This window comes from Hemiscyllium ocellatum, assembly GCF_020745735.1.
Source record: "Hemiscyllium ocellatum isolate sHemOce1 chromosome 27 unlocalized genomic scaffold, sHemOce1.pat.X.cur. SUPER_27_unloc_3, whole genome shotgun sequence".
Lineage (NCBI taxonomy): Eukaryota > Metazoa > Chordata > Chondrichthyes > Orectolobiformes > Hemiscylliidae > Hemiscyllium > Hemiscyllium ocellatum.
The window spans coordinates 179,416-203,599 of NW_026867498.1; the positions used below are offsets into that span (position 1 = coordinate 179,416).

At 46.4% G+C, this 24,184-nt stretch overlaps 1 pseudogene; it reads right to left on the minus strand.

Moving 5' to 3' along the window:
* Nucleotides 1-21,492: 21,492 nt before the first annotated feature.
* LOC132808051 (zinc finger protein 850-like) overlaps nt 21,493-24,184 on the minus strand; it is a 28,331-nt pseudogene continuing 25,639 nt past the window's right edge.

The window sequence follows — 24,184 nt, forward strand, 5'->3', positions numbered from 1 at the left end:
ACTTTGGGAGGACACCCACGCAGATGTGGGAGAGGAATTGAACCCGGGGCTCTGGCGCTGTGAGGCAGCAGTGCTAACCACAAATAAAGGTGACATTTTCTGTATTCCAACGGCAGCAGCCTCTATTGAAACCAGTAGAATTCTGAAAGGGGTTTGACAGGATAGATGCAGATAAAATGCCTCTTTGTGGGGGAGGGTCTCAAATTCCGACAATGTGGAAGCAGGCCATTCAGCCCATCTATTTCACTCTGGCCCTCTGAACAGTATCCCATACCCAACCCCTTACTCTGTATTTCCCATGGCCAATCCACCCTAACCTGTACATCCCTGGTCACTATGGGTAACTTAGCACGGCCAATTCTCCCTCACCTACACTCTAATCTATAAATTACCTTCACAAGAATGTAATTTAAGTGCAGAGCTTTTCTGAGAAAAATGTCAGTCTGACTGAACATTGGGGCACAGACAGTATTCACAGCTATTGTCTCTACTTATAAACAGGGCAACGTCTCTTAGAAATGTAAATTCATTTAGATATAACTGCGTCACTTTACATATTAAGATATCCCTTTGAATGTGCCCACATCCCTTTGAAATGTAATCTCGTCCATTTAAATTTCTTTATTTGCAGAAATACCGTTAAAATGTCCATGTCCCTTTAAAATGCAGATTTCCCCCTTTAGATATGAGGCCGTTCCGTTAGATGTGGGAATATCTGTTTAAATGGAGCGGTGAGCTTTCCCAATGTAGACAGGGCTCCTCGAAACGTGGCAGTGTCCCCCCCTGCAGCTGCAGAGCGAGACAGGAGAGTTTGTTTTTGTGAATGAGCAGTTGTAGCGCGAGGTGGCTGTTGCTTGGTGACGGTGAGGCTCCCCCGGCCCCGCCCATCCCCCCGTGCAGACGTCACGCGGGGGCGAAGGCGGTTGGGAGGAGAAGTCGCTCGAGCGAGGAAGCGGCGGGAGGGCGGCCGTTAGGAAAATGGCGCCGTGCGGCCCGGGGCAGACACCCGGCACTGGCCGCCGCCGCCGCCTTCCTGGCGCAGCTGCTGTGTCACGGCCACACCGGCCGGCTGTACAGCAGCCAGGAGCCGGTGAACATTCTGGAGGCGGATGGGGTTAAGGACCTGCTTGGGAACTGGTCGGGCGCCTGGGTGGTGGAGTTCTACTGGTCGTGGGGCGGCCCCTGTGTCAACTATGGGGCCACCTGGAAGGTACTGGGCCCGGGAGGTGAAAGGTGAGGCAGGTTGTGGGGGGGACGGAGGGGAAGGAATGTGGGGCCTGTCCTGTCCTGTCATAGTCACATTTTACACTCACTTTCCATCTGCTTTTACTGGTGCTTGTGCTGTTTACCCCTCACTGTGTGTTTAATCCTTGTGCTGTTTACCCCTCACTGTGTGTTTAATCCTTGTGCTGTTTACCCCTCACTGTGTGTTTAATCCTTGTGCTGTTTACCCCTCACTGTGTGTTTAATCCTTGTGCTGTTTACCCCTCACTGTGTGTTTAATCCTTGTGCTGTTTACTCTTTGCTGTTACTTGTGCAATTGCTGAGGGTAGTGTGTAAATACTAGTGGAGGATACTATGCACCAGCATGTATATGTTCCTCAGTCATTGAAGGGGCAGGACCTGTTGAGAATGGTTTGTGCAGCAGGTTGTGCACTAAGCCTTGTTAACATGGAGATAGTTTGTTCATTGGAAAAGTAGACTTTTTATTAGTGAGAGTCAGATGTACAGCACAGAAACACACCCATTGAGTCCAACCTGACCACGCCAACCAGATATCCTACATTAATCTAGTCCCCTTTGCCAGCACTATATCCCTCTAAACCATTCCTATTCATATACCCATCCAGATACCTTTTAAAGGCAGTAATTATACCGGCCTCCACCACTTCCTCTGGCAGCTCATTCCATACCTGCACCACCCTCTGCATGGAAACATTGCCCTTCAGGTACCTTTTATATCTTTGTGGCCTCACCCTAAAGCTATGTCCTCTAGTTGTGAAGGTCACCCCAACAGTGAGGAAAAGACTTAAAAACATTGCTTTTGCATTTGTCTGGCTGCTCAATCAAATATCGAGCCACATGGGGGAAAAAACTATCACTCTGCCCTTTTTGATCTCCGATAGACATTTGGAAACTTCAAATCTGTCAATAACACCAGCATTGCTGCAGAGCATATTGTGTACACTCCTCGGTGTCAACAAGCAGCACACATGTTTGCCAATGTCACCAAAACATTGGGTGTGTTCCTCATTGTCGGCAGAAAAGGGGCAAAACCTACTTTTGACACTGGAGGACCGGAAGGAGACTTGTCTTTTTGCCATTTGGAGCTCCCCTATTGGTGAATGCGGAAGTTGGGCCATGAGGTTCTGAAGCTCCTGCCCCTCCCTCTCTCTCATGATGAAGTGAGGATAGCTGGAGACAGGTAGAGGGTACAATAGACAATAGGTGCAGGAGTCGGCTCTTCTGCCCTTCGAGCCAGCACCACCAATCATTATGATCATGGCTGATCATCCTCAATCAGTATCCTGTTCCTGCCTTATCCCCATAACCTGGTTGGTGAATGGGAGGAAGGAATCTAGTTGGCACGAAAGAGTGGAAGGGGCTGGGAATTGAGTTGGGGGATGGGATGGGAGATTATTTGAAGTTGGAGAACTCAGTGTCGAGTCCTCCGGGCTGTGGACTGCTCAGACAAGATGAGGTTTTGTTCCTCCAATTTGTCAGAAGGGGAGTGGGAAGGGGCATTAAAATGGGTGGAGACTGGGAAGTCCGCTCAGCGTCTGCAGACCCGGCTGTGATGCTCGGCAAACCATTCCCAAGTTTACGCTCGGTCTTCCTGATGTAAAGACGATCACAACTGGCAAAGCACAGTGGGTCGAGCAGTAGAACAGTCGTATTTTGGGGCACAAGCTCTTCATCAGGAATGATGCGTGGATGTTGAGAGGGGCATCAGTGTCTTTCTGTGCCAGTTGTCAGACAGGCGCAGCAGGCAATGAGCAAGGCAAGTGGTGTATTAGCAAGAGGAATTAAGTTCAGAAGTGGGAATGTCTTCCAGCAGTTAGGGGGTCATTGAATATATTCAAGGCTGAGTTCACATGATTTTTATGTGGATGCTTGTGGGGGAAGGCAAGAAAATGGTTTTAAGACCAGTATCCAGTTTTAAGACAGTCCCAGAGTCAGACAGCACAGAAACACACCCTTCAGTCCAACTAGTCAATGCTGACTGTGTTCTCAAGCTAAACCAGTCCCACCTGCCAGTGTTTTGGCCCATATCCCTCCAAACCGTTCCTATTCATGACGTTACTGAACCTGCATCCACCACTTCCTCGAGACATTTAGTCCTCACGTGAACCACTCTGTGTAAAAAAAATTGTGCCCTTCAAGTCTTTTTAAAATCTCTTTCTCCTGTCACTGTCAAAATTTGCTCCCTAATCTTGAAACCCCAACCCTAGGGGAAGGACACCCTTCGTTCACCTCATCTCTCCCCTCATGATTTTATAAACCTTGATAAGGTCACATCTCCACTTCCAATGCTCCAGTGAAAAAGTCCCAGCCCATCCACCGAGATGAAGGTAGAATCCTGTCCCTCGGGATTCCCTCCAACAATGTGCCCACCACTGATGTCAGGCACACTGGTCTATAGTTCCCTGGCTTGTCCTTACCACCCTTCTTAAACAGTGGCACCACGTTAGCCAACCTCCAGTCTTCTGGCACCCCACCTGACATGCACAGTATGCTCTATGGAGGTGCAGTTTCTGATGGATTTAAAGTGTCCAATTGCCACAATTTCTCCCCCACTCACTTGACATAACCGTGCAGGCTCCTCGCTATTTGATATTCATGTTACATAGAGCCCTCATGATTATATCAATCTCAATGAGGTCACCCCTCAACCTCCTGTGCTCCAGTGAAGACAGTCTCAGCTTCTCCTTATAACTCAAACCCTCCAGTCCTGGCAACATCCTGGTAAATCTTTACTGAACCCTCTGTAATAGTATTCTTCCTATTACAGGATCACCAGAAGCCTTCTCAGTACTCTACAAGTGACTTCACCAACATCCTGTACAACTTCAACATGATGTCCCAACTCCTTTATTCAATGGTGTGAACAATTAAGGTAAGTGTGCTGAATGCTTAACATCAGTCTACATTTGTCAATATATCATATCAGTTGCATGACACTGTGACCTTTTGCTCTTAACTCTGCATCTTATGATCCTGCTCCAAAGCTACCCGCTGAAGGAGCAGCGCTCTGAAAGCTAGTGCTTCCAAATAAAACTGTTGGACTGTAACCCAGTGTTGTGATTTTTAAACGTTGTCCCACCTCCTTTCTCGTGAACACAGCCCATACCTCCCGGTGCTGCTAGTAAACTGCCAATGAAACGATGCAGTGCCTGCACTCCTGAAAAGTTTATAATTTCTAATGAAACCAGCTACTCATTCACTGCTCCATCTGATACACGACATTGGGAACGTAGTGCAGGAGGCTGCAAGAAATGAGCAGCTTTAAAACAAAAACCGCTTGGAGCTTTCAATGAGAGCCTGAGCCCAGCAGTACGTTCTGGTTACCTTTATTGTGGCCCAACATTGTTCCAGCTTCAGATGCCCCCAGCAAAAGGGCAGAGAAAGAGTAGCTGTGTTTTAGACAACTCAACAACAGGGGGAGGAGCAAGGGGCAGGGCAAGGCCAACAGCAGGCCCCCGCACTACGCCTGCGTTGCCTTGCACAGTTTTTTTTTGTAGATATTTTTATTGAAATTTAACATTTTTGCAAATTTACAAAAATAAACAAAACTCTCAAATACAAACATTGATGTGCAATTAAATCATATATACAATAGTCATAATTTAACAAAGAAAAGAGAAAGAAAGAAAACAAAAAAAGAAAAAAAAGAAACGAAAAAAGAAAGGAAAAAACAACCTCAACTTTCTACTAATCTAACCTATAACTAACCAGAGTGTATACCTAAGTCTCTTACATGCTCGGAATGTATAAACATCAAATATAATAAAACCTGTATTCGCGCAGGATTCCTCTCCCAAGGGGCCCCGGAGCAGCCCGGTCTGAAATCTTCACTAAATAAAAGCCCTTGTTAGGATAGCCGAAATATCTGCATTTATATAATTCAAAAAGGGCTGCCATATTTTATAAAATAATTCAGTCTTTCGGTGCACCATATTTGTGAGGAAGTCAAGGGGGATATATTCCATAATTAATCTGTGCCAATTTGAAAATCCAGGGGGGCCCTCAGCCACCCAGTTCACCAAAATATTTTTCCTTGCACAGAAAGAGAGAATAGAAAATAGTCTCTTCCCATGCATATCCAGAGATGAGAGGTTCGAAAAGCCCAAAAGGAGAGATACAGGGTCCACCCTAATTTCCGTTCCTAAAATTTCTGTCAGGGTATTTGCCACTTTAGTCCAGTATCTGCGGATTTTCTGACAAGTCCACAGACAATGTACAAGAGTACCCACCTCTATTTTGCATTTGGGACACATTGGAGATGCTCCTGCCTTAAATTTTGCCAGTCGAGCCGGAGCTATATGGGCCCTATGAAGTATCTTTAGTTGGATAGCCTGAGTTCTGTTACAGATAGCAATTCTTCTAGCATTTTCCCAAATGTCATTCCACATATCCTCAGAGATTTCTAGCCCCAAGTCCTGCTCCCATGTTTTAAGCAGGTCATCCATGTCTCCTGAGACTCCATCATGTAGCAAATGGTATATAGTACTAACGGAGGATGCCCCCGCTGGTCGTAAGACATTACGTTCTCTGTCTGATTTATAAAGACTATCTATTAATGTAGTCTTCCTCTGTATATAATCTCGAACTTGGAAGTATCGAAAGAGATCCCCATTAGGTATTCCGAATTTCAGACGCAGCTGCTCAAAGGACATCAGGATCCCATCTTTAAATAGGTCCCCTAAGCATGAGATGCCCCTGGATCTCCAGAGTTTAAAGGTGGCATCTGTAATCCCCGGTTGGAATCCCCATGCGCCTACTATTGGTGCATGGGGGGATGTTTTATGTGAGTTACCCTCATTTTGCCGCATTATATTCCAGGCCTTAATTGTGTTTAATATTATGGGATTTTTACAGTGGTCTGTAATGATTTTCCTCTTATCTGAAAATAAAAGGTTAATAAGTGGGTATTTTACTTGGGAGGCTTCGATATCCAGCCAAATTGATTGTGGATCAGATGAAACCCAATCAGCTATGTAACTTAGTAGGGAGCTTAACTGATATTTCCTAAAGTCTGGGAATTCCAGTCCTCCCCTTGCCTGTGGAAGCTGTAGCTTCTTCAGCTTAATAAGGGGCCGTCTATGGTTCCAAATAAAGGAGCCCAACCAGCCATATAATTTACGTAGGGCTAGCCTTGGCAGCATCAGCGGGAGCATTCTCATAGGATATAAGAGACGGGGCAGAACATTCATTTTAATTAATGCTATTCTCCCGAGCCAGGAAATCGGAAGGTCTCTCCATCGCTGGAGGTCCTGCCTTATCCTTTCCATTAATTGTACAAAATTAGCCCTATACAGCTGATCAAATACTGGCGTGATAAAAATACCTAAATATAAGAAGCCCTCCAGGGACCAACGGAAGGGAAAAGGGGATCCGTCCATTAAGTGGGGTATCATAGCCAGACCACCCATTGGCATGGCTTCCGATTTTGAAAAATTAATTTTATAGCCTGAGAATGCACTAAATGTATTAATAACTTGAATTAGACGAGGCACTGACATTAAAGGATTACTGAGGAATATGAGAATGTCATCTGCATAGAGGGTAATTTTGTGTTTACCTGTACCAATCCTCGGGGCCGTTATATTAGGATCAGTCCGGATGGCTTCTGCTAATGGTTCGATTATCAGTGTAAACAACAATGGTGAGAGAGGACATCCTTGACGGCAGCCCCTACCCACACTGAAGATTTCCGATCTTAACCCATTAGTAATAACAGCTGCTTTGGGGTCATTATACAATGTTGAAACCCATTTGGTAAACACCTGTCCAACACCAAACCTTTCCAATGTGTAAAATAAATATGACCATTCAACCCTATCAAATGCCTTTTCCGCATCCAATGAAATTACTACTCCTGGTATCTTTCCCTGATGACAGGCTTGGATCATATTCAAGACCCTTCTGATATTATTGGATGATCTGCGGCCCTTAATAAATCCCGTCTGGTCCTCCTTTATAATATATGGCAGTACCCTTTCTAGTCTTAGTGCTAACATTTTTGAGAGAATTTTAAAGTCTACATTTAGTAAGGATATTGGTCTGTAAGATGCACAATCTTCTGAGTCTTTTCCTTTTTTGAGGATAAGAGAAATATTTGCTTCTTTCAGCGTGGGCGGGAGACAGACCTGACTATGCGCAAAATTATACATATCCATAAGTGGGTCAACCAATATTCCTGTAAATTCTTTATAGAATTCAGCTTGAAAACCATCCGGGCCCGGTGCTTTTCCGCTCTGAAGTTGCCTAATTGCCTCAAGTATTTCTTGGACTGTTAAAGGGGTATTTAGGGCCGACACCTGTTCCGGAGTCAGGCCCGGGAAGGTCAAATTTTTAAAAAATGACTGCATCCTCCTCTAATCCTGCGATCTATATAGTTCAGAATAAAATTCTTTAAAGGTCGCATTGATCTTTTTATGATCATGAGTCAGGGTACCTGTACTTTCCTTGATGGTCGGAATAGTTTGAGGGGCTTTCTTTTTCTTTGCAAGAAATGCTAAGTATCTACCCGGTTTGACGCCATATTCATATAATCTTTGTTTCGCAAATAATATTTCCCTTTTAGCCGTTTGAGTAAGCGCGGTGTTTAAAGCTGTCCTAAGAGCTGTAATCCTCTGCAATTTTGTGATAGAAGGTCTATCAGCGTATGCTGTTTCGGCTGCTTTTAGGCGAGCTTCGAGCAGACGCTGTTGCTCTCCCTTCATTTTCCTCTGGGTCGCTGAATAGGAGATGATCAAACCTCGTGCATAAGCTTTGATGGTCTCTCATATCATTGACGGATTGCTAGCCGTACCAGTATTAATTTCTAAAAAAGTTTTAAGTTCTTGGGAGAAGTACTTTAAAAATTTGCTATCTTTTATCAGGAAGGGGTCCATACGCCAATGCCGAGCAGATGTCCCATTGTTCTTTACCTTAGTTTCCATGTATACAGCGGCATGGTCAGAGATTGCTATAGTACCTATTTTACAGGTTGCTATAGAGTTTAGAAAAATCGATGGGGCAAAAAACATATCAATTCTTGTGTGACATTTATGTGGATTAGAGTAGAAAGAAAAATCTCTACCCTGTGGATGGAGACATCTCCATACATCTACCAATCCTAATTCTTTATTCAGGTCCGCCAGTTGTCTAGATCTGGGAGATACTCCAGCGGCACTCTTGGGAATCCTGTCTATTTCCGGATCCATAATACAATTCAAGTCTCCCCCTATAATTGTATGACGGGCACCAAAGGCCATCAGTTTTGAAAAAGCTTCCGTTATGAATTTAAAGGGGTGTGCCGGGGGGCAGTATACATTCAAGATCCCATATTCCTCTCCATTTATGAGGGCTTTAATCAAAATATATCGTCCAGATTCGTCTTTTATCTGATTTAGAATTTTCAAAGGGAAGTTCTTCCGGACAAGGATAACGACTCCCCTGCTTTTTGAATTAAAAGAGGAAAAAAAAGGCCTGATCAAATCCGCCCTGTCGTAATTTTAAGTGTTCTTTATCCGACAGGTGTGTCTCCTGTAGGAGAGCTATATCAACTCTCTCCTTCTTAAGATTTGATAATATTTTCTTCCTTTTAACTGGCGAATTACTCCCCCTGACATTCCAGGTGCACCACTTAACCGACTGTTCAGCCATAATCATCTGGACAGAGCCGAGACCCCTCGGGAGGGGAAACCCTATCTAGAACATCCCGAGCATGGAGCATACAAGATTTACAAAAGTAAAGATTCTCTGATACACTCAAAACAATATAACAAAAAACTCTTTCTAAGTATAAAAAATATAAAACATTCCGAATTGGAGATTTTCTCCCTTGTTCCCAGGGAGCGTCACTTCCTCTCCCACAGTCCATCTTACCCTCTTCCAACCAGTGCCCCAACCTTGACCCAGGTGTTCCTCAATAAAATGAGGAGAATTCAAATATAATATAAAGCTAGAGTTAACAGTGAACACCCCACCCCCACCCACACCCACATCTAAATATATTTGGGAATATTAATACCATATATAACTATAAGATTACAATCTCAACATGTAATACTTAAATATAATACCACAAAATAACAGGGGAAAGAAAAACAACCCCGCTCCTAAAAACAGAAGTAAAATAGAATAAGGTAACCACCTCCCCATCAACATTAACCAAATGCCCCAAAAGATGAAGGGATGTAAACCAAAATAATGGGAAAGGCAGACCAGCGTCCACAATCTCTTACAGCTTATTTAAGAGAGTCCAAGAATTCCTTAGCCTTCTCCGGTGATCCGAAGTTATATATGGATCCTTCGTGGCTAAGGCGTAGCGTCGCTGGATATCGTAAGGAGTACTGGATATTTAAGTCCCTTAAACGCTTCTTCGCCTCATCGAATGCCTTCCTCTTTCGGACCAAAGCTGGGGAGAAGTCCTGGAACAGCATGATCCTGGATCCTTTGTGGGTCATAGCTTGGGGATCTTTTCCCAGAGTTCTTGAGGCTTCCAGGAGCATCTGCCTCTCTCTATAGCTCTGCAGCTGGAACAGGACCGGGCGTGGGCGCTGGGTTGAGCCGGGCCCACGTACTGTGACCCGGTAGGCCCATTCCACCCTTACCTGGCCTGATCCATTATGCAGATTTAAAAGTTGTGGCAGCCAATGCTCTAAGAATGCTGTCAGCTGGCCTCCCTCTTCCTGCTCGGGAAGGCCCAACAACCGAATATTTTTTCTACGACATCGATTTTCGAGGTCATCAATGTGGTTTTCTAGGTTCTGGACTCGATTCTCGAGAAAACGGATGTGGTCGGCTGTTGATTTTATCGCAGTCTCTGAGGCTGCGGCCTTCGACTCCACCTCTCTGACTCGGCACTCCAATTCCTGTATGTCTCTGCCCTGCTTCTGCAGCTCGGCTGATAGTGCTTCTCTGCTCTGCCGAGACTCATCGATAAAAGCATCAATCTTCGCCTCCCACCTGGCAAACATCTCCTCAAAGCTCATCTTCATTGGTAAATCTCCTGAAGTAGCTGAAGACACCTTTGTTGCAGCTGAAGAGGGAGAGGGTGGGGGAGGGGTCCCTGCTTTCTTAGAGCTGCCTGTTCCCTTCCCTTTACTCATTTTCCAGCTAGTATTAGACTATTTAAATGTACTAATAGGTAACTATTTAAGGTTAACAACTATTATAAATGGTTTAGTGAGTGTGGTGGGGGTGGATAGCCCACTTTTCCCAAGTTTTGGGTAGAGCACTGTGGACTCAGTCTTGCTGGGTCGCCGCCATCTTGGATCCCCCGCCTTGCACAGTTTACAAAAATCCCTTCCCCTTCAGAGACTCCCCACAGTGTGGAAGCAGGCCACTCGACCCAAAGACTACACACCGATCCTTCAAAGGGTAACCCACCACGCAATTCCCCTACCCGTATTGCTCAACATTTACCCCGACTAATCCACCTAACGTGCACATCCCTGGGCACTATGGGTATTTTAGTCCTGTCAATCCACCTGAACCTGGACAACTCGTATATGCCGACCAGATATCCCAACCCAATCTAGTCCCACCTGCCAGCATGGGGCCCATATTCCCCCTGTTGCCTTTTAAATGTTGCAATTGTACCAGCCTCCACCATTTCTTCTGGCAGCTCATTCCATACACGTACCACCCTCTAAATGAAAAGGTTGCCCCTTAGGTCTCTTTCATATCTTTCCCCTCTCACCCTAAACCGATGACCTCTAGTTCTGGACTCTCCCATCCCATGGAAAAGACTTCATCTATCTATCCTATCCATGCCCCTCATGATTTTATAAACCTCTATAAGGTCACCCCTCAGCCTCTGACGCTCCAGGGAAAACAGCCCCAGCCTGTTCTGACTCTCCCTATAGCTCAAATCCTCCAGTCTTGGCAACATCCTTCTAAATCTTTTTAGATTAGATTAGATTACTTACAGTGTGGGAACAGGCCCTTCGGCCCAACAAGTCCACACCAACCCGCCGACGTGTACACCACCCAGACCCATACTCAGGGGGTTTGCAAAGACTGCCACACACACTACGTAGGACAAACAGGAAGAAAGTTAGCCACCAGGATACACGAACACCAGCTAGCCACAAAAAGACATGACCCTCTATCTCTCATAGCCCTACGTACGTATGAAAAAAAAAACACTTCGACTTGGACATCTGTCCTGGGACAGGCTAAGCAAAGACATGCCAGTGAATTCCTAGAGTCCTGGCACTCCAACCACAACGCCATAAACAAACACATAGATCTAGATACCATCTATCAATCCCTCAGAAAATGAACCGGAAATGACATCACCACAAACCCCAGGAACCCTATCCAGGACAAACATATAAATCGAAAGCAGGAGACAACAGCTTCACTTCATTTGGAGGTCGCCACTGATGATGTTCCCTAGCCAGGTAATGAAACGTCTGGATATCAAACCTACAGCTCAGCGAGCAAACCTACACCCTAAACCTCAACCTGAGCTACAAACCTTCACAAACCTTGCAAAGTAGAATGGATTTGCCAACATCATGCTGCAAATACAAACTCACCCCCATGGATGATCTATCTTGTGTGTGCATGAGATAGAGAAACAGTCTATTTCCGTGCTGTTTATCTCTATTTGATAACTGATGCTTTATTTCTGTTGGTGTAAATGTTGTTGTAATTCATAGCTGGATCCTAATAGGTGTAAGGGTGACAGAATTCCTCAAGTAGGGCACTGTAAGATTCCTGGGAGACCCCTATTTCTGGTTTACTTCCTCATGAACAAACATTAAGCACATGCACCTATTTATTTATGATTTTGTTTCATTTTTCTAGTTTGATTCCATGCTATGACTACACCTTGTATTAGGATAGTTGACAGGCTGGGAGATTGTGGCTTGGGTCTTGATTGAATATTTTATCGTTCCAGAAGTTATAAAAGGTGGGGTCAAAGCTTTAGCAGAAATCCAGCAGAGCTGAGAACAGGCCGACATCTTAGTCTGTGGGAACAGGGAGATCAACAGAGGATAGAGAAATCAGGTCCTGAAACCAGACCAGCCTGTGATCAGTGCTTTGATTAGCAGCATCCTTCTACATCAGTCAATGCCAGTTGTCAGACAGGTGCAGCAAGGCAAGTGGGATATTAGCAGGCTGAACTGAGATTAGAACTGGGGATGTCTTCCTGCAGTTAGGGGCTCATTGAATTTATTCAAGGCTGAGTTCATCTGATTGTTGAACAATAAAGTGAGGATTTTTATGTTGTGTGCATGAGGGTTTTTTGTGGTTTATGTGTTGGATACAGGTACAGTAACCACATTTAAAGTAGAGGGCAAGAAAATGGTTTTAAGACCATGACAGAACAGTTACGGTCAGACAGCACAGAAGCGGACCCTTCAGTCCAACTATTCCATGCTGACTATGTTCTCAAACTAAACTAGTGCCACTTGCCAGTGTTTGGCCCATATACCTCCACACCTTCCCTATTCATGTACTTATCCACATGTCTTTTAGACATTGCATCTGAACATGCATCCACCACTTCCTCTTTACATTCACTCAATACATGAAACACACTGTTTATAAACAAACTTTTCCCGATCTGTCCATTCCATGGAATCATTCTCTTTCCTTTCAGTTGCTGCAAGTCATAAATTGAAGCCCAGAATGAAAAAAATGGAAAAGGAGTTGTGAAGAGAGTACCTGACTCACAGATGGTTGACAGAGGAAGGAGGTTGTAGTCTGGAGCAAACCCGAAATGTCGATTTTCCTGCTCCTCGGACGCTGCCTGACCTGCAGTGCTTTGCCAGCACCACTCTAATCTTGACCCTGATCTCCAGCATCTGCAGTTCTCACTTTCTCCTGTAAGAAATCTGCAGTTTTAAACCAAAAACCTGTTGCAGTTTAAAGCTCTCATTGAGAGTCTGAGCTCAGTGTGAAGTTCAGGTAATCTTTATTGTGACCCAACTTTGTTACAGCTTCAGAATCTCCCAGCAGAAAGGTGTAGAAAAAGTAGCAATGTTTTAAAAACAGCTCAAGGTCAAAGTGCAACCCCTCACTTTCTCCATTATTGGTCACCACTGAGTTGTCCCTTTGTAATTGGATCCTTGGTACAGCCTTAACCTGGAGGAAGTATTGCCTCACTCAGCAATTTCAACCTGTATCCAAGTAAGTTGGATGAGCAGCGTAGAGTCAACCAGACTACTGTGGGTCTGGAGTCACGTGTAGTCCAGACCGGGTAAAGGATGCAGCTGGGATGACTGCTCTAATAACTGCTCAAGTCTTCCCTAAAAAAGAACTGAGTGAATCAGATGGGGGTTTTCTTCCACCCCCACCCCACCAACAATGGTTTCACCGTTAGATTCTGAACTCCAGATTTCTGACCAAATTCCAATTCCACCATCTGTCGCGGTGGGAATCGAACTCGGGAGCCACTGGAACTGGGTTGATAGTCCAGTTGGTAAAGGCACTCGGCCATCTTTCTTTCAATTCCCCTGCAATGCCAAGTGATCCCGCTGGGAGGTCATCAAGGAGGTGGCCTGGGTAAAGGCCTTCCTGCACTCGGGGCAGCTTAAGGGCGTCTTCCCCATGTGGATCCACTGGTGGGTCTGGAGGTTGGAGGAATCGCTGAAGTCCTTCCCGCAGTCAGGGCAGGGGAACGGCCTCTCCCCAGTGTGACTGCGCCAATGAGTCTCCAGAGCAGACGGGAAACAAGCCTTTCCCACAGTCGCCACACTTCCATGGTTTCTCCACAGGCCGGGATTCCCCGGGATTCTCCATGGCCGAAGCTTCAGCCCCACACAAACGCGTGTGGGGCTTCTCTCCACCGTGAATTCCTCTTTCCAAACCGTAGAGCTGTTACACGCTCCTCACTCAGTGCACTGCAACGGTAGGGTCTCTCATCCAGTCCCACTGCTGCTGAAAACGTACCCAAACAGGAACCAAAAAGCTTTGCTCCTTCTCACAGAATCATAGTTGAAAACTGTTGCTGTCCCGATGGATTGAATGACTGTCAGACATGGACGTCAAAGTAAGGACTGCAGACGTTGGAGAGTCAGAGTCAGTAAGTGCGGTGCTAGAAAAGCACAGCAGGTCAGGCAGCATCCGAGGAGCAGGAGAGTCGACGTTTTGGGCATAAGGCCTTCATCTGTTGATTTTGAAACTTCCATCTTCAGATCCTTAAATGTAAAAAGAGATTACAAAAGTCATCACTGTCAGTGCAGGGTAGGAATTGTCCTTTCTGTGGAATATTTTCTTTTGTCATTCCACAAAATTGAAAGCACCATCCCACTCTCTCTCCCCCTCTGTTCTCACTCTGATCTAACTCATTCCCCTGAAGGTGCTGATTCAGGATCTTCCAGGGGCAGAAAAGCAAAAACGTTAAGACTGACATCTCTCTGAATTTTGGATAACTCCACCTGAAAGTTAATATCTTTCACAACATTGGGATACTGCTGAGAGGTGAGGAGGTCTGATTTTGGGAAGCAAAAAAAAAGGTAATGAGTTTGTGCCAATCCCTTCCCTTCAGAGAATCCCCACAGTGTGAAAGCAGGCCACTCAGCCCCACAAATCCATACCGACCCTCTGAAGGGTAACAGATCCACACCTATTCCCCTACCCCTATTGCTCAACTTTTACTCCCTGATTAATGCACCTCACCTGCACATCTCTGGGCACGGTCAATCCATTCTAACCTGGACAAAGTTAAAAATCACACCACCAGGTGAGTGTTCAACAGGTTTATTTGGAAGCACTCGCTTTCAGAGCGCTGATCCTTCAGGTGGTTGTGGAGAATAAGATCATAAGACACAATTTATAGAAAAACGTTATAGCGTCCTGCCACCGAAATGATATATTGAACAAACCTGGATTGTCAAGTCTTTCATCTTTTAGACTGGGTTGCAGCTATCATTCACATGTAAATCCCAGACCTTCCTGCAAGGCACCATATCAAGATAACTCGAGGTTTTACCACAAAATGTGACATCTCAGTTCAGACAACGCATTAAAGGTGTGAGGTCAGAGTCTCTGTGTCCCAGTCTTGAGTCAGACTGGTTCTATTTCCAAAGTGGAATTTACAAAATATTACATGGATTGACTGCTTACAGATTGTATTTTGCTCAAAAAATACACAATGTATCTGCAAATATCATTCTGCAAATACAAATAGAGCCCTATTTCTGGTTTACCTCCTAATGAATAAACATTAAACGCGAGCACCTATTTATTTCTAATGTTGTTTCATTTTTCTTGTTTGATTCCCTGCTGTGACTACACTGTGCCTGGATGGTTCACAGGCTGGGAGATTGTGGGTTGGGACTTGATTGACTGAATGTTTTATTGTCCCAGAAGGTGTAAAGGGAGGAGGCGGGGGGTGTCGAAGCTTCAGCAGAAATCCAGCAGAGCTGAGAACAGACCGACATCCACATGCCTTTTCAATGTTGTAATTGTGCCAGTCTCCACCACTTCCTCGAGCAGTTCGTGCCATACATGCACCACCCTCTGTGTGAAAAGGTTGCCCTTCAGACCCCAGTTAAATCATTCTGCTCTCACCTCAAACATATGCCTTCTAGTTTTCTTGGACTCCCCTACTCTGGGGAAAAGACCTTAGGTTTACTCCCACTATCCATGCCCATTACAAAGGTCATTAAGTTTACCCCTCAGCCTCTGATGCTCCATGGAAAATATCCCTGGCCTATTCAGCCTCTCCCTATAGCTCAATCTTTTCTGACCCCTTTCAAAGTTTCATAACATCTTTCCTACAGCAGGAATACCAGAACTGAACGCAGTATTCCAAAATTGGCTTAACCAACATCCTGGACAGCCACAACATGACCTCCCAACTCATCTACTCAATGCTCTGACCAATAAAGGCCATCCTACCAAATGCCTCATTCACTATCCTGTCTACCTGAGACTCCACTTTCAAGGAACTATGGACCCTGCCCTCCAAGGTCTCTTTGTTCTGCAACACTCCCCTTAACTGTGTCACTCCTGCCTGGATTGCTTGACCAAAATGCAACAACTCACATTTCTCACCATTTAATTCCATCTACCACACTTTGGCCCATCCGATCAATTCTAATTTATAGCGATCTCACTTTTCTCTCTCATTCTCTAGAAGCTGAAAATCTCCATCCCACACACTCTCCCTCCATTCTCAGTTTACTGACCCTAATCCCTGCTGTACCTCATCCTGAAGGGTCTGGTTCATGCTGATTCATAGGCCCACACTCGGGAGGGGTGGTGGGTGTCGGGGGTGGGGGGAGGTCTAAATGAAACATACATAATCCTGAACAGCCCAGACAGAGTGGACATTGCGAAGATGTTTCCATTGGTAGGACAGACTCAGACCAGAGGCACAGCTTTAGAGTAAAGGGAAGTCCTTTTAGAAAGGAGAAACTTCTTCAGCCAGAGAGCGGTGAATCTGTGGAATCTATTTCCATAGAAGGCTGTGGAGGCCAGGTCACTGGGGATATTTAACACTGAGACAGATAGGTTCTTGAGTATCAAGGGGATCGAGGGTTACGGGGAGAATGGGGTTGAGAAACCTAGCAGCCACGATTGAATGGGGTGATTAGACCTGATGGACTGAATGGCCTAATTTCTGCTCCTCTGATTTAGGGTCTCTTGCTGTCCTGGACACAGAGAGAGAGAGTTGGGAGCAAGACGAGGCCATTCGGTCTTTCGAGTCGGCACCAGCATTGAACAATTCATAACTGGATAGGAATATACCTACAGCTAGGTGGGTAGGCTGGGACTTTTTTTCACTGGAACACATGAGGTTGAGAGGTGACCTTAAAAGAGGTTCATAAAATCCTGAGGAGGGTAGATGAGGTGAACCGCAGGTGTCCTTTCCCTAGGATGGGGGTTTCAAGATTAGGGAGCAAATGAGGAAGGGGAGTGGAGAAAGATTTTCAAAAGACTGGAGTAGCGCCTTTTTTTTTTAGAGAGTAGTTTGTGTGTGGAATCAATGTCCAGACACGGTGGTGGATGTAGGTACAGTAACAAGGTTTAAAAGACATTTGGATAAGGACATGAATAGGAAAGGGTCAGAGGGATATGGGCCAAATACACACAGGTGGGACTAGTTTAGTTTGTGAACACAGTCAGCACGGTTTAGTTGGACTGAAGGGTCTGTTTCTGTGTTGTCTGACTCTGGAACTGTTCTAAATTGGTCTTAAAACCATTTTCTTGCTTCCTCCACAAACATCCACTTCTTTCTTGTTGAAAAATCAGATTAACTCAGCCTTGTATTTATTCAAATGACCCCCTAACTGCAGGATGACATCCCCATTTCTGAACTCAATTCCTCTTGCTAATACACCACTTGCCTTGCTCATTACCTGCTGCTCCTGTCTGACAACTGGCACGGAAGGACGCTGATGCCCCTCGGAACATCCACGCATCATTCCTGATGAAGAGCTTGTGCCCGAAACTTTGACTGTCCTACTGCTCGGATGCACCTTGAATGAATCTACCGTCCCCTCCTCTGCTGGCAATGCGTTCCAGGCACCTATCACCCTCTGAGTAATGTACTTTCTGTGTGCATCTCCAAAATGATGTCCCAACTCCTGTACTCAGCATGTGAACAATGAAGGCAAGTGTGCTGAACACCTTCTTCACCCCTGTCTACCAGTGATGTAACTTCCAAGAACAATGAACCTGAACACCTCCAGGTCTCTGTTCTACAACATGACCCAGGGCCCTACCATTACCTGTTCAAGTCTTGCCCTCCTTTGTTTTAGCAAAATGCAACCCCTCACTTCTCTCCATACCTCTCTCATACACACACGCGCTCTCTCAGACATACACATACACCACCCCCTCAACACACACACCCTCTCGCACGTTCATCCTCCATCACAATCACACTTTATCAAGCAGGCACACATGTAAATACACACTCACAGCGCACAGTCTTAAACACAAACTCTCACACAAACACTTCCCTGATGAAGGGCACTTCCCTGATGAAGGGTGCTTCCCCGAAACGTCAGTTTTCCTGCTCCTTGGATGCTGCCTGACTTGCTGCAGCACCACACTCTCGATCCTAAACTTATTACCCTCTAGTTCTGGACTGCCCCATCCAAAGGAAAATACCACGTCTATTTACCTATCCATGCCCCTCATGATGATCTAAAAGTGTACAAGGTCCTCAGACTCTGGCAAGCTACAGAAAACAGTCCCAACCTGAACTTCTGTCTCTCCTCACCCGGGTAACCAAGACACATACCTGAGGTCGCAAAGTCTGCTCCCTCTCTGGATTCACTCCAGTTGCTACAAGTGAGCCTGCTCCGTGATTCATTAAGATCATGGCTGATCTATCCATCGTTTCATCTCCTCCTCCCTGCACTGTCACAAGAAACAGCACAAGGTTTAATAAAAACAGTGAGGGGTAAACAGCACAAGGATTAAAAAAAGTGAGGGGTAAACAGCACAAGCGCCAGTAAAAGTAGATGGAAAGTGAGTGTAAAATGTCACTATGACAGGACAGGCCCCACATTCCTTCCCCCCTCCCCCCAACCTGCCTCACCTTTCACGTCCCGGGCCCAGTACCTTCCAGGTGGCCCCATAGTTGACACAGGGGCCGCCCCACGACCAGTAGAACTCCACCACCCAGGCGCCCGACGAGTTTAGATTAGAGTGTAGGTCATAGGGAGAATTGGCCGTGCTAAGTTACCCATAGTGACCAGGGATGTACAGGCTAGGGTGGATTGGCCATGGGAACTACAGAGTAAGGGGTTGGGTATGGGTGGGATACTGTTCAGAGGGCCAGAATGAAATAGATGGGTTGAATGGCCTGCTCCCACATTGTCGGAATTCGAGACCCTCCCCACCAAGAGGCATTTTATCTGCATCTATCCTGTCAAGCCCCTTTCAGAATTCTACCGGTTTCAATAGAGGTATGCAGCCCAGAAACAGACACTTCGGTCCAATTCGTCCATGCCGACCAGGATTCCAAACTAAACCAGTCCCACTTGCCTGCATTTGGCCCATTTCCCTCTAAACCTTTCTATTCATGTACCCATCCAAATGCTGTTTCAATGTTGTCACTGTACCTGCATCGACCACATCCTCAGCAAGTTCATTCCACATGTAAATCACCCTGTTTCAAATCGTTGCCCCTCCGGTTCCTTTTAAATCTCTCCTCATATTTAAAAAAAGTCCCCTAGTTTTGAGTTCCCCTACGCTAAGCAAGAGCCATTTTCTATTCACCTTCCCTCCACTCCTCATGATTTTATCAATCTCAATGAGGTCAACCCCCAACCTCCTGTGCTCCAGTGAATAAAGTCCCAGCCTCTCCTTATAACTCAAACCCTCCAGAACTTACAACATCCTGGTAAATCTTTATTAAACCCTCTCTAACAGTATTCTTCCTATTACAGGGCCACCAGAACTGGACTCAGTACTCTGAAAGTGGCCTCACCAACATCCTGTACAACCTCAACATGATGTCCCAACCCCTATACTCAGTGGTGTGAACAATGAAGGCAATGTTGCAAAATGCCGTCTGAAAACCACCCTGTCTACCAATGATGCAACCTCCAAAGAACTATGTACCTGAACACCGCCACCCCCCACCTCCATGTCTATCTGTTCTCTAACATGACTCATGGCCCAACCATTATCTGTACAAGTCCTTGTTTTACCAAAAATGCAACCCCTTGCTTTTATTAAGCCTCTCTCTCACACACATACTCTATCTCTCAGACACACAGACAGACACACACACACACACATACACAGCCCTCAACACTCTGTCACAAACACAGCCTCATACTCCATCACACTCTCACTTTCCCAAGCATACACAACACACTTCTGTGCACACTCACAGACAAACTCACATGCACACACTCTCATTCTCTCATGCACACACACACACACACACACTACTCTTTGGGGTGAAATTGTATTGGCAGAATTATATTTGCAGATACATTCAATTTTGTTCAAAAAGCACACAATCTGCAGGCAGTCAATCCATGCAATATTTTACAAATTCCGACTTTGGAAACAGAACCAGTCTGATTCAAGATTGGAATATTGACAGACTCAAATCTCACACCTTTAATGCATTGTCTGAGCGGAGATGCCTTTTTTTAATAAAACCTTATGTCATCTCAAGAACATTGTTACATATTAATGAACCAAAGCCTGCACCCATTCTAAGAGATGAAGACTATCTAAGTTTGTTCAATATATTCTATCAGTTGCATGACACTGATCTTTTGATATAAGTTCTGTGTCTTATGATGCTGTTCCATGAGGCAAGATGGTACAGATGAGGCGATAGAGAATTACAGATCACTGAGGAAGGATTTAAAGAGAGAGTTAAGAAGAGCAAAGAGAGGACACGAACAGTCTTAGGCAAATAGAATAAAAGAGAACCCTAAAGCTTCCCATAGGCATGTGAGGAATAAAAGGTTGATTAGGGTAGGAATAGGGCCAGTGAAAGACAGAAGCAGGAAGTGGAGTGTGGACACTGTAGAGATCGGAGAGGTGCTAAATGAACATTTCTCATCGGTTTTCACTCAGGAAAAGAATGAGGTACGAGATATTAGACTCAAAAGTATCAAGGTTAGGTACACACAGGTGTTATCAATTCGAGAAGGAGTGAAAGTAGACAAGTCCCTGGGCTGGATGGGATTTATCTGAGGATTCTCTGGGAAGCTAGGGAGGAGATAGCAGAGCCTTTGGCTTTGATATTTGAGTCGTCATTGTCGACGGGTTTAGTACCTGAGGACTGGAGAATTGCAAATGTTGTGCCCTTATTCAAGAGAGGGCATAACTACAAATTGAGGGGTGATAGCTTTAAGACAGACGTCAGAGACAAGTTCTTTACACAGAGAGTGGTAAGGGTGTGGAATGCCCTACCTGCTAAGGTAGTCAACTCAGCCACATTAGGGAGATTTAAACAATCCTTAGATAAGTGCATGGATGATTTTGGGATAGTGTAGGGGGACGAGCCGAGAATAGTTCACAGGTCGGCACAACATCGAGGGCCGAAGGGCCTGTTCTGCGCTGGATTGTTCTATATTCTAAACTTAGTGCAGGAGGCTGAAAGAAATGAGCAGCTTTAAAACAAAAACCTCTTGGAGCTCAAAGCTTTCAATGAGAGTCTGAGCCCAGTGGTAAGTTCGGGTAATCTTTATTGCAACCCAACTTTGTTACAGCTTCAGATCCCCCCAGCAAAAAGGCAGAGAAAAAGTAGTTGCTTTTTGAACAGCTCAAGGTGAAAGTGCACACACCACACCTCCCCTGTTCCCCCCACCCCCCCCCACCCCCCTCACTGTCTTTACTATTGGCCAGCACCAAGTTGTCCCTTTGTAATTGGATCCTTGGTACAGCCGTAACCCGGAGGAAGTATTGCCTCACTCAGCAATTTCAACCCATACCCTGTCTCCAAGTAAGTTTCTCTCCGCACCTTTGCCAGTGCGGGGGGGGAGGGCAGTGTAGAGTCAACCAGACTGCTGTGGGTCTGGAGTCACGTGTAGGCCAGACCGGGTAAAGGATGCAGCTGGAACGACCGAGTGAATCCTTTCCCACAATGGGGGTTCCCTCCCCTAACAACAAGGGAGAGAGTGAATCAGATGGGGGCTTTCTCCCCCACACCACCCCCTCCCTGAAACGGTCTCATCATTAGATTCCGAACTCCACATTTCTGACCGAATACCAATTCTGCCATCTGTCGTGGCGGGATTCAAACCTGGGAGTCCCCGGAACTGGGTTGATAGTCCAGTCGATAATGGGACTCGGCCGTCACTCCTTCACTCCCCCTGCAATGGCACGTGAACTCGCTGGTGTCTCCGCAGGTTGGAGGAGCAGGTGAAGCCCTTCCCGCAGTGAGGGCAGGTGTACGGTCTCTCACCGGTGTGGATCCGCTGGTGCCTCAGCAGGGAGGAAGATGTGCTGAAGCCCTTCCCACACTGAGGGCAGGTGTACGGTCTCTCCCCGGTATGGATCCGCAGATGCTTCATCAGGGAGGAGATGTCGGTCAAGGCCTTCCCGCACTCTGGGCAGCTGATGGGCTTCTCCCCTGTGTGGATCCGCTGGTGTCTCCGCAGGTGGGAGGAGTAGGTGAAGCCCTTCCCGCACTGAGAGCAGGTGTACGGTCTCTCCCCTGTGTGGACCCGCTGGTGGGTCAGCAGGCCGGAGGAATACCTGAAGCCCTTCCCGCAGTGAGGGCAGGTGTACGGTCTCTCCCCTGTGTGGACATGCAGGTGGGTCAGCAGGTGGGAGGATGTGCTGAAGGCCTTCCCGCACTGAGAGCAGGTAAAGGGCATCTCCCCCGTGTGGATCCGCTGATGCTTCAACAGGGAGGAGATGTCGGTAAAGGCCTTCCTGCATTCGGGGCAGCTAAAGGACCTCTCCCCGGTGTGGATACGCCGGTGGCTGCGCAAGGCAGAGACGCGGGTAAAGGCCTTCCCACACTCGGGGCAGCTGAAGGGCCTCTCCCCCGTGTGGAAACGCCGGTGGGTCCACAAGATGGAGGAATACCTGAAGGCCTTCCCACACTCAGGGCAGCTGAAGGGCCTTTCCCCCGCGTGGAAACGCCGGTGGGTCCGCAAGGTGGAGGAATACCTGAAGGCCTTCCCACACTCAGGGCAGCTGAACGGCCTCTCTCCCGTGTGGACATGCTGGTGGCTCAGCAGGGTGGAGGAAGTGCTGAAGGCCTTCCCACACTCTGGGCAGCTGAAGGGCCTTTCCCCCGTGTGGCCCCGCTGGTGGGCCAGCAGGTGGGAGGAATGTCTGAAGGCCTTCCCGCGGTCGGTGCAGGGGAATGGCCTCTCCCCGGTGTGACTGCGCCGATGAGTCTCCAGGGCAGACGGGACGCGGAAGCCTTTCCCACAGTCACCACACTTCCACGGTTTCTCCACGGGGCGGGATTCCTCAGGTTTCTCCATGGCCACAGCTTCAGCTGCACACAAACACGTGTAGAACTCCTCCCTGCCGTGAAATCCCCTTCCCAGGCCGTATAACTGTTTCAGGCTCCACACACAGTGCGCTGCAACAGTGGGGTCTCTTGTCCAGTCCCACCTGATGTTGAAAATGTCCTCAAACAGGAATCAAAAAGCGTTGATCCCTCTCACAGAAATCAAAATCAAAAATTGTTGTGGTCCCGATGGATTGAGTGACTGTCAGACATTGACATCAAAGTGAAGACTGCAGACGCTGGAGAGTCAGTCAAAAAATATGGCGCTGGAAAAACAGCAGGTCAGGCAGCGTCCGAGGAGCAGGAGAGTCAATGTTTCAGGCAGAAGCCCTTCATCTGTTGATTTTGAAACTTCAGTCTTCAGATTTTCAAATACTCTGCAAATAGAGATTACAAAAGTCATCACTATCAGTGCAGGGTAGAAATTCAGAACAAGCAACTCTACTTTCTGTGGAATATTCTTTTGTTGTTCCACAAAATTGAAAGCACCATCCCACTCTCCCTTCCCCCTCTGTTCTCACTCCGCTCTAACTAATTCCCCTGAAGGTGCTGATTCAGGATCTTACAGAGACAGAAAAAGCAAAAACATCAAGACTGACATCTCTCTGAATTTTGGATGCCTCCACCTGAAAGTTAATATCTTTCACAACACTGAGAGTGAGCAGGTCTGATTTTGGGAAGCAAAAACAAAGTGCCAATTCAGGGTGAACCTGCAATGCAGCTTCTTGAGGAACGACCAGACACAAAATAGTTAACGACCCCGGGAAGGTGGGAGCAAAATGAGACATCAAGGCATTAACACCGATACACTTCAGTCAAACTCTTCTGCTCCCAGTCAGGGCAAAACATGCCCTGAAAGTCCAGCCTTCACAACCACACTTCTGCTTTCACTGAAGACAATTAGAATCACACAGCATGGAAACAGACCCTTTGGCCCAACCTGCCCAGATATCCGAAATTAATCTAGTCACGTTTGCTATCACTTGGCCCCTATATGGGCCGGGTGCTGCCAGCTGGGACTAAATTGGGTTGGCTATCTTGTCAGCAAGGACGAGT